Raw genomic sequence first — 12,687 nt, forward strand, 5'->3', positions numbered from 1 at the left:
ATATATATATATATATATATGTATATATATATATAGCATCATCACTGGGGGAGAGATTATCACTTCCATATGACAAAAAAACTGAGGCATAGGAAGATGTGATTTGCCTAAGATCACAGAAAACTAACCTCTATAAAAGTGCATATTGGAGTTTTAGTCTGGGCTCTTTTCTATTCCCTTTATTAACTCCAGTAAGATTTGGCTGACTCTCTTCTTAATGAACCAGAATATTCTTCCAGTATAAAGGAGTTCCCCAGGATTGTAGATGGAGCTCCTAACCTACTTCATCCCCTTTCCAACAACCCCACACACACCCATTGGCTAAAAAAGCCAGTCTGAGTTGCCAGAAGGAAAAGCCCCTGGGCCCAAGGTTAACAGCCCCTAGACTACCTTTCATTGGTCAGAAGGGAGGCCCAGTGGGTAGCTCTAGGGGCCACACAGAGGGGGAGGCTAACCCTGCTGTGGCCATTTCCCCATCCCAGGATCTGGAATCCATTTGCTCTGGCCTGAGCAATGTTTTCCTAGCAGACACAGAATGAGCTGCAGAGAACCAGTGAGGCCCTGGGCTGTACCCCAGCTCCCCTGGCCATCTGCTCCCTGTTTATTTATTTATCCTGAAGTATCACCTCTTGGCCTGGCCTGGGGCACCAAACATCTCTACACCCTGTGGGGATCAGTGGGAAGGGGCTGAGAGAGGAGGAGATGGAGGGACTGGGGGGGGGTGAAGACAGCCAGCCCCCACCAGCTATATTTCTTGCCAAAGAGCCCAACTATCTCAGCACAAAATCAGATCTCCCTCTCTGGGTTTGTTCTCTGCCCTCCTTTGACACTTGATGTCCGAAGTCCATCTCTGACATGAGAACAAAGAGCTTTATTGTGTCCAAAGTGCTTGATTTGGTCTTCACAACAGCCTGGTATTATTATCCCCATCTAACAGATAAGTAAACTAAAGCTCAAAGAGAAGTAATTTGCCCAAGGTCAAACAACCAGCAAGTGTGTGTTTACCTGTGGGACTTCTGAAACAGGGTTACTGTCAGCATTTGTCCACCAGAAGCTGCTACTGTTTCCTTCCCTCCTAGGTACCCTGCCTGAGCCCCTTCCACCTTTAGGGTTCCTGGAAGGCATCCTTTACTCTGCCTAAGGTATGCCCACTTTAGAGAAACTTCTCACCATTACTGGAAAATTACTGTGCTGGCCTTGTGATTTTCTCCTTCGTAAAGGGAAGGAATTTGTTTTTGTTTTATGAGCTAGCTTACTTATAACAAAATGAGGAAGGTGCTATTATTACTCCCATTTTAAAGATAAGAAAATTGAGACATGATTCAAGTGACTTGTCCAAAGTTACACAGCTCGTAAATCCTGAGGTGGGATTTGAACTCAATCAAAACTCCGACTCCAGGTCCTGGTAGCTAGTTAGCCTAGTTAATCTCTAAGGTCTTCTTCTATATTCTGTCTTTTCAATATCCTTTAAATTCTGTTCTCATCCTGTTTTCAGGTCTCTTTCAGTTCAATCTTATGTTCTTGGCTTCCCTTAAGTTCTGGCATTCTACTTTCTATTTCCTAGGTTTCTTCAAACTAACAATCTATGCTACATTGGTCCCTTACAGCCCTGATGTTCTGGGTTTTAGGCTTTGAGATGTCTTCAAGATCTTGTGTTTTATGTCCTAAAGTCTCTTTCAGAATTTTTGGAATCAAAGCATACTATCTTTCACATTAGTTTATTTATGGTTTTATTTGGGGATTTTGGTTTTATATAAGTATTCCCTTTCAATAATAATCAATATGGAAGTATTTTGCATGGTAACATATGTATAATCTAGATCAAATTGTTTACTATGCCCAAGAAGGTAGAGAGGGAGACAATTTGGAGCTTATGATTTTGGAAAACCTATGTTGAAAATTGTTGTTACATTTAATTGGGAAAACAAAACATCTCTTTAAGAAAGTGTCTTTTGGTTCTCATATCCTAGGATCATCATCATCACAGTCTGAGTTGGAAGGAATTTCAGAAGACATCTAGTATACACCCTACTGGAAATGGAAACCTCCATAATAGCCCAGTCTAAGAAATTCATAGAATAGTCCAGAAAGCTAATCCAGTCCCCAGCAAACCAATTTTTGGAGCTGTATCCTGAGGGCTCAGGGTACTGCTGTTCCCTCTCTCTGGAAAGTATATATGGCAGAGCTAGTCCTAGACTCTTTTTCTTTTTGGAGAATAGCTTTGGAGGGCAATAAATCATCCCTTCTCCCAACTATCCCAGAGTCCCCACAGTCTGGTTTATAAAGCTTTCCCTTTTTGGTTTTCCTTCAAAGTTTGGGAAACTTTTGTTCTATGATCCAAAACTATTCTAAAGTCCCAAAAGTCATTTCCACTGTCTTACAGTTCTCTGTCATTGAAAATATACTCCAACTTGTCTTTCTCCCAGAGATAATGGATGATCAGTTGCTTTCCTGAAATAATGTCTCACAGTTATTATATAATCCTGATTATTCTGGCATATGTAAATATGGAGGAAATTATGCAAGATGCTTGTTAATGGTAATTAGCTATGAGAAGGATGATTTGAAGGGAGCTGAGAAGTCTAATGTTTTCTCTAAAACAAAGAGCTCCTGGAGATTTGCCTTTGGCCTTTGCCATCTTTCCAGGATGAGAGATAAGAGACCAGGAGAAAAATGGACTCTGAGCTGAGGGTAGCAGAATCAGGCTTGCCAATTCCTCCGCCTTCTTCCCCACATAATTACCAGGGCTATGATAATATCTCTAAGTCTGGGCCACCATCCCCTACTTAAAATCTACAATTCCCTGTTGAACACTGATTCTGCCCACTGACCCCCTATCACATTGCTCATTGATCCCTTCTTCTCCACTGAACCCTCATCTCCTCATTAAATCATCATTTTCCTGAACATGATGAGTCCCATGTTCTCCCCAAGCCCTTGTGCCCCTCCCTCAATTCGCTGAGTGACCATAGCTGCCCTGACCCCTCGATTTTCCTTGAGCTCCCACCTACCTCTCTGAGACACTATCCCCTTACAAAACTCTCATCTGCCCTTTGGACTACAACCTTTATTCTATGGTCTCATCTCTCTCTCAGAACTTATATCCTCCATGATGAACTTTTCATCTTTTACTAAGTTTCTATTTGCTTCATTAAGTCACAGCTCCATCACTGATCCTGATTCCCATCTCTAACAACGATTTCCAACCCTTCACAAAATACCCCGTCTAAGTAAGTCCCCATCCCTTCATTGAGTCCCCATCGATTCATTGAACCTCCATCCTCTCACCAAGCTGCTGCCTTCTTATTGAATTCTCATCTTCATATTACCCTTACTGAGCCCCAGCCCCATCACTCAGCCTCCATCTCCTTCCTCAGTTTCCATTCCCCTTCCTGAACCTCCCTGAACCGATGTATTTTCATTGGTCTCCATCTCATCGCCATCATCCTCACAGGAGCCCAATATCCTCCTTTTTACCTGAGATCTTTGACTAAGCCCCATCCCCTCTCCTCACTGAGTCTTCCACTTTCTGACTGAAACTTCCCCTCTCTTACTGATCTTGCATCCCCACTAACTGAGCCCTAATTATTTATTGAATCCCAATCCCCTTACTAGGTTCTATTTCCTTATTATAAAGTCCCATTTCCCACTGAACCCTGATCCTTTCATAGGCTCTTATGGTAGGATCACATGTAGCCTAGTCTAGTTTTTCCTTTAAAAATATTAAAACTGTCTTTGATCTGTATTTGAAGCATGGAATTAGGGCTCAGGCTGTTGATGTAGCTTCCTGGTGACCTAAATATAAAACCCAAACAAAAAGAGGCAGTAGTAGCTCTCCTCGGACTTGACCATCAAGCCAGTGTGTTCATTCAAAAGCAGGGAAGATGCACTGGACCAAATGAATGCTGTCCTCGCTGGATGTTCTTTCTGCACTGTGGCTAACTGCTAGATGATCTCATTTTGTTCTCATTCTAATCCTGAAGCATCAGAGAAGCCTATATCAGGCGTGGCCTCCAACCAATGAATGAATGAATAAAAATCATTTATTAATGCTTATCATGTGCAAGGCATTGCAATTAGTGCTGGGAATACAAAAAGAAAACTAAGTGTTTTCAAAAAGTAAATAATCTGAGTGGGTCAACGAAGGCAATTTGGGTGTGAGGAAGGATAAAGGGGATATAGGTAATTATAACGTGATTGGAGGAGGAAAGAAGGTACGGGAAGGTATGCAGGAGATAAAGGAAATGGGGTATGTAGGAGAGGGCAGCTCAAACAGATTTATTCCCAGAGGCTTGAGACAGAGAATACAGGGAGGAAACTAGGGCCAGAAAGAAATGTTTAGGTTTGGCTTGAGGGTTTCTCTTGTTAGTTTCTAAAGTCTCTTGAGGGAGGAGTCGAGAGGGCCCCTCCCTGCCAGTCAAACTAATGGCTGGAGGAAGTCTCTGCGAGGTACTTCCTGCCAAGATGGATGCCCCCAGCTCCCCTCAAGGAAATAGAAGAAAAATGATTCCTTCCCCTTGAGCCCTTGTCTTAATTTTTGACACAATGATTCACCAGAGGGTTTGAATAGGTAACAAGGGGATTTATTAATACCAGGGTCAGTCAGAAGGGGAGAGGGGCTCAGGGTTTTCTAACTGCTGCTAGGGAGAGGGGTGAGGGTGGGGGATGGGTCACAGAGAGGTTTAGACAGAGAGCCCGGCTCTCCCAGTCAGGAAGATTTGACTGCCTTTTAAGTAAAGTCTTTATCAAATCATTAAAACTAGGGGTAACTTATTTGAGGATATTCTACTAGCCTACAGAAACTAAACCCACAATGTCTAATCACCAAGCCCTCCCTTCCACCAGGACCCAAAGGAAATTCAGGGAAGGGGAGGGATGGAGATGGGAGATCAGGAAGAGGTCCAGAGAAATGAGATAGGTCCAAATTTCCCCAAGACAAAATAAGCGCAGGCCAAGGCCGAAGCAATTAGGCCAAAGCCATCAGGTTAAGCCAAAACAAAAGCCTCCAGCCACAGCGAAAGCCAGAAGGCAAAAGCCCTGTCAGTTGAAACTTCACCTCTCTTTATAGTTTTAAGTTTTAACTGACTTTCTGAAGATTCTAAGATGTTTATCTGACTTTTTGTGATCGTTAGAAATTACAGAAGCAAAAGGTTTCTGTTAGCCACCTTGCATTACATAAATTAATGAATGAAAATCATTTATTAATGCTTATCATGTGCAAGGCATTGCAATTAGTGCTGGGAATACAAAAAGAAAACTAAGACAGTCTCAAGGAAGTAAGGCTGCAATGGAGGAGGTGATTATACACATATGTGTGTAGCGATATAAACGCACATGTGCATATGTACATGTGTGTAGGTATAGAGCGGTGCCTATTGGTAGGTGCATATATACATACACATGTATTTATACATATATGTCCATGTGGTTATATTGTAGGCTTATATGTGCATATACCCATATAGATGTATTTATACATACATGTATATGTAGTTAGATTTCTAGGTCTACTTGTGTGTGTATACACATGTATATGTGTATAGTTATATATGTAGACGTACATGTGCCTATATTCCTATAAATGCATTAATACATAGATGTATATGTATATATTTATCTTTCTGTGCATATTTATATTGTATACATATAGAAAGATGTGTGTATGTATACACATGTCTGTATGTGTGTATAATTGCAGATCTATGTATATTTGTGCATATATAGAGAGGCATGTATGTGCATATACATAAATGTATTATAGTTATGTGTGTACTTTTATATACACATAGACATATGGGGGTATATATACATGTAAGTATATGTGTGTAAATTATAGGTCTAGGTGTATTTGTGTGTATATATACACATGTATATACATATACATCTGTGTATATATCTATGTGCACATGTATGTACATGTATGTATAGATAGATACATGGGTGGATAGATATATGGATGGATGGATGAATGGATAGACAGACAGATAGACAAACAGATAGATATGTAGATGGATGGAGGGAGGGAAGGAGGGAGGGAGAGAGAGAGAGAGAGAGAGAGAGAGAAAGAGAGAGAAAAGTTTCAGCTGCAAGCTATAAGATCCCATGGTCCTTTTGGATAAAGCAGCAAGCAAATAGTAATGCCTCTTCTTTAGTGTCATGTCCACTGGCAAAATTAGCATTTGATTCTAATGTTGAATGAGCAGTTTGTGTGGTGGCCAGCAAAGTGATTGCTCCCCTCAGTGAATTCTGTAGGGCTCTGGGCAGGGAGGAGTCAGTGGGTCAGATATCACCCTCCACCCCCACTACTCAGACAAAAAACAAGCCCATCTCTGCTTTTGAGGAGTTTACAGCCTACCGGTGAGACACACAGATAACTAGGTACCTATATGATAGTTTGAGGAAGAAAAAAAGGCTTTGCATATGAGGTAGCAATCAAGTTTAGCCCTGAAACAAATTAGAGATTCTAAAAGGGGAGAGCAGGAGAAGGAGGAGGGAGAACATCCTAGGCATGGAGGATAGCCCAGACAAGCACACAGACAGGGGATAGACTCTCAAATTAAGGAAAATAGCTAGTAGGTCAGTTAGATTGGAAGTTCATCAAGAGAAATTAATATGAAAGAAATCTGTAAAGTATGTGATAGCCAGATAGACCACGTAGTGCCTTACATCAAGTCTGTCTGTGTTTTATCCTGTAGGGAATAGGGAGTGACTGGAGATTTTTGATCAGAGGAGTTTCATGATGAGAACTTTGGCTCAGGCCCTGTACCCCTCACTGAGGGATCATCCAATCCTTCTTCACTTAACCTTCCTTGACATCACTGGGTCCAGAGCCCTGTATTAAGGTCCCTTCCTGGTCCATGAGCCTAGTAAACCTTCTTGCTAAAGGTAGGTGTTCCCAGAGTTTCTGGCAGAACAAGAAGTGCTGAGTGCTAGTGGCAAGTGGTAGAGGGTGTTTCTGACCTCTAGGGAATGCCTAGACTGAGGCTGGCTATCTTAGGAGTTAAGTAAAGAAAAGACAGGAAGGACTGGACCTTGAACATAGAAGAGAGAAATACTTAAAAGTATTGAATTGAATATTCTTGACTTTCAATCCATCGATCAACAAACATTTATTATATTCCTGCTAGGTGCTAAGTGCTAAGGAAGTAGACCAATCTTTTCAGTCAAAGACAGTTCATTTATAAGTATTTATTAAGTACCTACTAAGTGCCAGACTGTGCTAAGCACTGAGAATTCAAAGCAAAGTAAAAGACAGTCCCTGCCCTCCAGGAGTTTACACTCTATTTAGGGAGATAACAAGTAAACAAAGATATGTGACAACAGATGTACAAAAATAGGATTAATAGGAAATAATCAACAGAGGAAAGCCACTAGAATAAGAAGGAGTAGCAGGGCAGGCAGCTAAGTAGCTCAGTGGTTAGAGAGTCAGGCCTGGAGATGGGAGGTCCTTGGTTCAAATTTGGCCTCAGATACTTCTTAGCTGTGTGACCCTGAGCAAGTCACTTCACCCTCATTGCCTTGGCCTTACCATTCTTCTGCCTTGGAACCAGTAGGTAAGGGTTTAAAAGAAAAGCATTAGGACAATTGCCATAGGAAATTCCATAGGAAAGGAGGTGCACCAGCCACCCTTTCCCCTACCCTCGTGTGAGGGGAACAAGGAAGGAGGAAGTGATTTGACCAAAATCACACAATTACTAACTGGAAAAACTGGGTTTCAAACACAGGTTTCCCCAATTCCAAATCCAAATCTCTTTCTACTATATCTTATAGCCTCCAACCAGCACCAAAGTTGAAACAGCTCAGGTCCTACCTCCTCTGAAAAGTCTTCTTTGAAGGGCAATGGTATATAAAGAATAGAGCTCTGGATTGGACTCAGGAAGACCTACAATGATGCACCCATCCAGCTAGCAAGACTGAGGATCCCTGGAGATCATTATTGCCCTTCTCTAGGCCTCAATTTCCCTCTTTGTGAATGGAAGAGATGATCTCAGAGTCCTTCCTGCTCTGCCCTTCTGTTGTATAGTCTGCAGTCCCTCAGGGTCTAACGTTCCTTCCTGTACCAAGTCCTTTGATCCAGTTTGCCTGAGACAAGCATTTGGGGACTCTTGGATTTGGGAGTCTTGGAAGCTCTTATCTCCAAAGAGAAAAGGGTATACAAAGTATATGGGTAGGCATATAAAAGGGCTAGGAGGAAAAGTAGATTTACTGTGAGCTCACTCTCCCGGATTCCTCTGAATCTCAGCCTGAGTTCCTTTCAAATGGGCTTCCTCTCCACCCAGTGGCTTAATGCCCTGGAGACAGAGGATGGAAGGAGAAGAGGAATCCTTGGAGCAGAGGTTCTGAGCTGGGTAAGAAGACCCAGGGAGGGGAGGCAGGTGTCTGAGATTGGCCCGGAATCTTGGGGAATGGGTCTGGAACCTCTTGGGAACCTCCACCTCCCAACCCCCTGCCTCTCCTGCTTCCCCTCCCACCCCTCATATGGTGTCCATGTGCTCTGTGGCTGCACCTGAATACACACTCCCAGCCAATCTGTCTTGCTGCTGTCAGGAGGATCAATGGTGCTCCGAGGCCTGGGCCAGCAGGGGACCTGGGGGAAGAGCCCTCTTCGGAGGAGGGGGGACCTACTGTTGGAGGATATGGGGAAGAGGCCCAAAAAGGAAGCTGAGAAGGGCCAGGGCAGCATGGGCACTTTGCCAGATCCCTTTGTGGGGAGGATGGGTAATACCAGGTCCATTAAAATATCCTCCCTCTTTCCCACCTGCAGGGAATGCATAAGACAGGCAGAACATTGCAACAGTGCAAATCTTGGACTGGGAAGTCAGGAGACTCAAGACTTGCCTTTTTCTGACTGTATAACCTTGGCAAAATCACTTCAGTAATCTGCAGTTTCCTTCTTTGCAAAATGGGATAATAATCTTCATATCACCTTCCTTGCGGGTGGTGATAAAATCATTTAGTAAACAGTGAAATGCTAGAGAAAAAAACGTATCTGTTACTATGATTAGATATGTCTTCTTTGCCAATGTGGAGGGAGAAGGAGTTGAGAAGGGAAAAAAACAGTGACATGGAATAACAATAAAAGCTAGCATTTATATAGTGCTTTAAGATTCACAATGTCGGTATGATTGAATGAGGTCTCCCATTTTACAAGTCTTATAATCTATCCACTAGCCAATACCTAGGGAAAATAACTGGCATAAAATTGTTGTATGTTATGCAACTTGTCCAATAGATACAAAGATGTAAGAGTCACGAGCCCTAGGTTTGAGTTCATGTCCTAGTTGTATGACCTTGAACAAGTATCTTACCCTCTCTGTGTCTTAATTTCTTCCTTAGCAAATGGGAATTATAAGATATCTACTATCTCCCTCAAAGGTATTGAAGATGAAAGTAAACCTTATCCGAGGAGTGTGGTTAGTGAGGCAGCCTATGAGTCAGGATGGCCAGGGGTCAGATTCTCCCTCTGTCTCCTCCTAATTATGTGGCCTAAGGCAAGTCTCTATTTCCCAATGTCCTGGCCACCTCTCTAAGACTATGATCTGCAGAGCAAGAAGAGTTTCCTCAATCAACATTCTCTATTCCAGTAAAATTGAAGTTTAGATCCAAAAAACCAAGTCATTTTTATTTTTATGCTTCACAATAAAAAGCACAGAGAAGAACTATGTGTTCTGTAGAGGAAGGAGCCCTAGAGTAGAACACAAAAAACCTGATTTCTAGTCTTAGAATTCAGGACACTCACTAGCTGTTTGATCCTGGACAAGTCATCCATTCTCTCTGAGATTGTTTCCTCATCTATAAAGTGGGAGCAGTAATAGATACCTCTTAGGGTGATTTTAAGGAAGGGTTCTTTAAACAGTCAAGTGCTGCATAAAAGTAAACTGTGGGGAGATTCCTGAGTAGTGGCCTGTAATGAATTGTATCCATGCTCCAAATAGAGAGAAAGGGGGAAAAGAGAGCAAATCCAGAGAAGAGATATCTGCACAAGGGATCTGAAAACAAGGGGACATGGGTCTGTAAGCAGAGAAGAGCCTACCTACTTAACCTTGGTGTTGGCAGGAGGGTTGGGAGTATAGTTATCCCTTCCAAATAGCAACTTTACCTATCTAGGTTTTGATACATTGCATCAATGGCATGAGAAATTAAATGGGAATTTTGAGGGAGTTTTGTGGAAGCCACAGACAACCATACAAAGGCCAAAAGACGACACAGTAAAAGTTTGGAAACTAAATATCCTATGACCAAACACAACCCAGATTTTTAAATAAGGTGCTATAAATACTCCATAAATGAAAAAGAAAAAATTCAGACTTCTCCAGTATGAAGGAAAAGCCAAAGAATTTTATGCAGCTTTTCCAGATTGAAGTGGCACCTTGAGATGTGGAAGGAATATTTGTACACTGTTTTAGGCTGAAGATAGCTCCCTCCACGTGCTAATTAAGATTTTGCTACTCTTCTCCTCCTTCTGCTCCCAATCTCCTTGGATCCCTGGGAAACTCCAACTATGTGGGCTCCCCACAAAGCTGGGGACTTCTACACTCTCTCCACCTAGCCTATCACCAAAGCTTTGTAAGATGAGAGAGGGACACTCCATTCTCTTTCTCTGCCTAGCCCCAACCCATCCAGAGAATGGATTTGCAGGAAAGGCACTGGGTTTAAGTGAGGGTCAGAGAGGAGCAAAGGAGGACTGGAAGTGATAATGGATAAAGTCTCTCAGTTCTGACATTCTGTTTGTAGTCTATGTTCTCGGGTTCTTCTCAACTCCAATATTCTAGATTCTGGCTTCTAAGGTCTCTTTAGTCCCAGGCATTCAAAGTATCTAATGTTTTAAGATTCCTTCCATCTCTAAGACTCCAGGATTCTAAATGCTGGGATGTAACCTGTGGCCTTGACCTCATTATTACTTTGTTCTTAACAGCTAAGCTAAAAAAGTCTATATTGAGCCAAGGTATTATAATTGCTTCATTTCTGCTTTGCCTAAATTCTAATATCCCCTGGTTCCCTAGAAGGCAGGAGAGGGGGAGGGGAAAGGCCAGGGAAAGGGCAGATGAAAGAGGATCCCCAAAGAAGACTATCAAGCATCCCTAACCCTCGATCTGCACAGAGGAGCAAATGGCATCCCTTAGCTGCCTAGCCATCTCTAGTACTGGCTCCATCTGTGCCCGGCTCTGCCCCATTCCTGAAACCTGGGAAACCAAATAGACATTTCCACCACATACACCAAGCCCCCTACTGGGGACCATCTGTTGCTGAGGATCCTGGGGGAATAGATGAGCCCTGGAGTCACCGAATTTCTAGAGCTGGGAATCTTAGAGAGATTTTCAAATTTGAAACTAAAAGCAATGAGTAGAAGTTGCCAGGAAGTATATTTTAGCTGGATTCTTCCTGAAGAACTTCCTAGCCCCCTTACTCTCTCATTTTTCAAAGGGGGAAATTGGGGAGGAATTTGACCAAGTCCCATCATGATCAAATGAAAGCATGGATGTAAAGCAAAACTTAAAAGTTCTACATGATCGGGAGCAGGTAGGTGTCTCAGTGAATAGAGGGAGGTCTTGGGTTCAAATATGACCTCACGTATCTCTTAGCTGTGTGTCACCCTGAGCAAGTCACTGAACCCCCATTGCCTAGGCCTTACCATTCTTCTGCCTTGAAACCAATACTTAGTATTGATTCTAAGACAGAAGGTAAGGGTTTAAAAAAATTCTACATAGCTGTCCATCGTTATTACTAGAATCAGAGTGGTTTAATGGATAGAGTGATATCTGGAAGACTTTGGTTCAAGTCCTGCCTCAGACATTTTAATAGCTGTGTGATCCTCAACAAATCACTTAACCTCTCTGAAATTCTTCTTTCTCTGTCTTCTAAATGGGGAAAGAATAATGGCATCTACCTCCCAGGGTGGTTGTGAAGATGGACTATAGAAATGTTGTCTGTTGGCAGAGTGGGAATCAGTCCACATTTTCTGAGTGCCAGGCTTTCAAAGCTCTTTCTACCCATGGCCTTCCCTGGCTCATTCCCATGGGGGAAATAAATGGAGAATTCTCTTTGTGTGCATTCATTCCTTCAGTCATTTGTCAGTCCTATCTCAGGAAGAGACAAGAGAGCATAGCTGGGAAGGGGCATAAGGAAGTATCTGAAGGAGAAGGAGCTGATTTATTTGGGGAAATGCAGGGAAGAATTAAAGAATTCAATTTAACATACAGAAGAATTAGATGATCAGGCACTTTTCAGTGGGATCCAACTCTTTGGGACGCCATTTGAGATTTTCTTGGCAAAAATACAGGAGTCATTTGCCATTTCCCTCTCTAGTTCATTTTACAGATGAAGAAACTGAGGCAAACAAGATTAAGCGACTAGCCCATGGTCACACAGCTAGTCTGAGGTGGAATTTTAAGCACCAGGAAGATGCCCGGTGCTCTATCCACTGTGCAACCTAGCTGCCTCCAGGAGTTAGTGAGATAATAACAATTGCCAATATTTATACAGGGCTTTAAAGTTTGCAAAGTGTTCTTCATATTATTATCTCATCTGGCCTTTGAGATAATTTTGTGAGGTAGATAGTTGTTATCCCCATTTTACAGATGAGGAAACAGAAGATAAGAGCAGCTGAATAATTTGCTGGGGTAGGGGACACATAGATAGTGTGTCTAAGGCTGGATTTGAACTCCTGTCTTTCTGATTCCAAGTCCA

Source organism: Gracilinanus agilis, chromosome 2, assembly GCF_016433145.1.
Source record: "Gracilinanus agilis isolate LMUSP501 chromosome 2, AgileGrace, whole genome shotgun sequence".
In the NCBI taxonomy this organism is placed as follows: Eukaryota; Metazoa; Chordata; class Mammalia; order Didelphimorphia; family Didelphidae; genus Gracilinanus; species Gracilinanus agilis.